A 3,946-nucleotide genomic window follows, 5' to 3' on the forward strand; every position below is an offset into this window, starting at 1 on the left:
TCTCTAATTTAAAGGCTACAATTCAACAATTCACCCAAAATTACAGATTGAATACGGGTTATTCAGCATAATTGCAAGCTGTGAACAAATAAACAACTGGATTCATAAACGCATATGCAGCAAAATTAAAATAAAAGCTAATGCTGATAATAGAAGTATATAAAGGTTTGATTTAACATTAAAGCAAAAGATAATAACCCATAACGAATAGCTGAGATCCAAAAAGAGCATATAGATAGTTTTCTAATATCAAATGAAAACAAGAACAACACTCAGGAGCAAACTTGGTACTCTTCTCCTTATCAGCAGCGGCGCGTCCCTTGGCCTTGGGATCCTTGTCGAGCCTGAGCTTGGTGACCACCACCTTGGAAGGGTGGATCCCAACGTTGACGGTGGAGTCGTTCACCTTCTCACGGGTGATGCGCTCGATGTGGATCACCCACTTGCGCCTGTAGACCTGAGTCACCTTCCCTTCTCTTCCCGTTGTACTTGGAGCGCAGGTCGGCTGAGAGCGGTGCGCTCATGAGGACGCGCGCGGACGCTCGACGGCGCTGTGAAATGAGCCTTGCGGCTCTTTCGCCTGCTGCGTGAGACTAGGGTTGAACTTCATCTTCTTTTCCTTTTCCTTTTCCTTGACAAGTTTGTGGCTATTGTTGTTCCAACTTCCTTCAGAAGTTCTTTTAGAAATGGTACGTGAAAATTTACTGAGATAAGTGAAAATGACAGTGGGGTCATTAATTAAGAAACTAGATAGAATTGGGGTCGTTTCATAATTAATGAAAGTATAAGGATATATTAAAATACAATATAATTCATTTATTGTGCCTAACTATGATTGGTCTATGACATTCCTGTACCTACCCATGTTCAAAATTGTGGGCACCACAGCAAGCACCATTTTAATATGAAACGACATAAATTTATATACTATAGAAAAGAATAACTCTGGGAAACCCGCTTAGATGAGTTGACACTCTTAGGTTCACTCTCACCCACCCTTCTCTTTAGCTGACAAGTGTCAAGCTCTAATTCATTTTGACTAATTTATGATCAGATTAATTTCTTTTTGATTTTAGTTTTGTGTCTCATCATTGTCAAGCATTCAAATAATCTTGAAATAACTCATTAATTGTTGTTTAATGATTTTTTAAACCGTTCATTAATGCTGAATCAAAAGTCTTCACCCATCACAAATTACTTATGGAATAATCATTCAAAATATTATTCCCTTTTCTTATACGTATATTGCATTAATTCATTAGTATTCTTATTTCAAAAAAAAAATTGTTATACAGATTTTTCTTTTATGTTGTTCAAACCGTTTTTCGCTCCAATTATAGAAGTTACATTTCTGAAATAAATATTTAAATTTGCTTCGTTCAAAAAAAAATTCAATATTCAAATTCAAATGTATTAATTTTTGACAACCTATAAATTCAAATTTTGAATTTTATTTTTGCAGCATTAATCTCCTTCCTTTTTCAACCTGCAAAAGTTATTAACCCAAATTGTGATTCATCTATATAAAGTCGCTTATGATATTCTTCACCTTCATCATTCCTTCCATTAACCCGAGCTTATGACTAAGTCCGAGCTTATGGTTCTCATGGATGATAAGGTATGACAATTTTTTCTTAATCACCAACTTTGAATTTCGTGTTTTTATTGTTGGACAATCTCTGATCTTTTCAATTTATTTAATTTCAGGGTTGTAAGATTCACGTTTCAGTTCGGAAGACTCTTATTTAGCGATTTCAGTCTTTGCTGAGTGAAGGACGCGTATATCAGATTTCATTCTTTGGTGTAGGTGAAAGCGGTCATGATTTCCGCCCAACCTCTCATCCGTTCAAGATCAAATTTGATATACATACTTTTGTACGATTGGTTCCTAACAACGCTATCAACTTAAGTCATTTTGCAACCTTTGGATTTTTAAAATATAGTTCTTAATTTTCCTTAAACGTGTGTTGTTTTTTTGAGCAGATGCCATTGGAATTCTAACTGGAGCAAGTGGTGAACAAGAGTTTGAGAAAGATGGTGCAAAACAGAAAATGATAACTATTGAACTTGACCAAGATGGGTACACTCAATGTTCTTTACTTATTCAAAAAAATTACCACTAATTTTATGTGTAATTAAATTTATAATTTCCAAATTGGGCTACCAGGGTTCGGGTTGAATGGGTTTTTTTTGGAAAATATGTTGCTGAAGTCGTTGGTCATCTTGCATCTGGTGATGCAACAAATGTTATCGTTCTTGTGCAGTGTGCCAAGATAAAGACTTTTAAAGATATTTATAAATTTTACTGTGTCAGCTAATTAAAAGTGCAAACAAGAATTTGGTTTTTTTTAAAAATGAAGAAAAAAAAAACAAGATTTTCGAAATCAATCTAAACAATTAATTAGGTTTTGACTTAAAAGTTAAAACCTAATTCGTATTTATGAAAAAAAAAGTAATATTTTTAATGAATATCAGACAATGAATGTTCAAACATTTTTTAAAAAAATTTCAAGTTTACTATCTATTATGAGCTTAAATCAATCAACCGTAATTAATATTCCTTTTTTTCTTTATTTAAAGTTAAATTATGCAAGATCTAAACAATTAATTAGTTTTTGAATCGAAATTTAAAACTATTTCGTATTTATGGAAAAAAAAATATTTTTTTAATGAATATTAGATAAGGAATATTCAAACAGTTTTTGAAAAAAAAAAGTTTAAGTAATCAAATGGCTCCACCTATTATGGATTTAAATCAATCAACCATAATTAATCTGTCATTTTTTTTCTTTATTTAAAGATAAATTATGCAAGATCTGCATAATTAATTAGGTTTTGACTCAAATTTTAAAACCTAATTCGTACTTATGGAAAAAAAATATTGTTTTAATGAATTACAACTAAGGAAAATTCAAGCAGTGTTTTAAAAAATTGCAAGTTTAAGTAATCAAATGTTTGTATCTATTATGAGCTTTTATCAATCAACCTAATTAATATTCTATTTTTTTCTTCATTTAAATACAAATTATGCAAGATCTGCATAATTAATTATGTTTTCGAAAAAAAATCTAAACCCTAGTTCGTATATATGGAAAACTTATTTCTTAATGAATTACAGCTAAGGAATATTCAAGCAGTTTTTTAAAAAATTATAAGTTTAAGTAATCAAATGTTTGTATCTATTATGAGCTTTTATCAATCAACCAAATTAATATTCTATTTTTTCTTCATTTAAATACAAATTTTGCAAGATCTGCATAATTAATTATGTTTTCGAAAAAAATCTAAACCCTAATTCGTATTTATGGAAAACTTATTTCTTAATGAATTACAGCTAAGGAATATTCAAGCAGTTTTTTAAAAAAAATTATAAGTTTAAGTAATCAAATGTTTGCATCTATTATGGACTTAAATCAATCAACCATAAATAATCTTCTTTTTTAATTATTTAAAGTTAAATTAAATAAGATCAGATAGACTTTTAGCGAACCAGTTTACAGTGCTACCTTTAATTTGCTTTTCACCAAATTAGGAAAAGTCATGTTTATTCAATCCAAATTTGGGGTAGAAATCCACGTTTTTGTGGTATATGAGAGAATGTTTATTCGAATAAAATCTAAACAATTAATTATGTTTTGATTCAGAATTTAAAACCTAATTCGTATTTATGGGAAACAAATATTTTCTTAATGAATATCAGATAAAGAATATTCAAACAGTTTTTAGAAAAAAGTTTAAGTAATCAAATGGTTCCATCTATTATGGACTTAAATCAATCAACCATAATTAATCTTCCGTTTTTTTTTCTTTATTTAAAGATAAATTATGCAAGATTTGCTCTAATTGAGATTAACCTGTATACAATGTTACCTTTAATTTTCTTCACAACAAATTAGGAAAAGTCAAGTTTTTATAATCATATTTTTGTGAAAGAACCCACGTTTTT

The 3,946-nt window shown here is 29.8% G+C and overlaps 1 pseudogene; it reads right to left on the reverse strand.

Moving 5' to 3' along the window:
* On the reverse strand, nucleotides 1-610 carry LOC130710345 (60S ribosomal protein L26-1-like; annotated as a pseudogene).
* Nucleotides 611-3,946: the final 3,336 nt, after the last annotated feature.

Source organism: Lotus japonicus, chromosome 4 (genome assembly GCF_012489685.1).
Source record: "Lotus japonicus ecotype B-129 chromosome 4, LjGifu_v1.2".
In the NCBI taxonomy this organism is placed as follows: Eukaryota; Viridiplantae; Streptophyta; class Magnoliopsida; order Fabales; family Fabaceae; genus Lotus; species Lotus japonicus.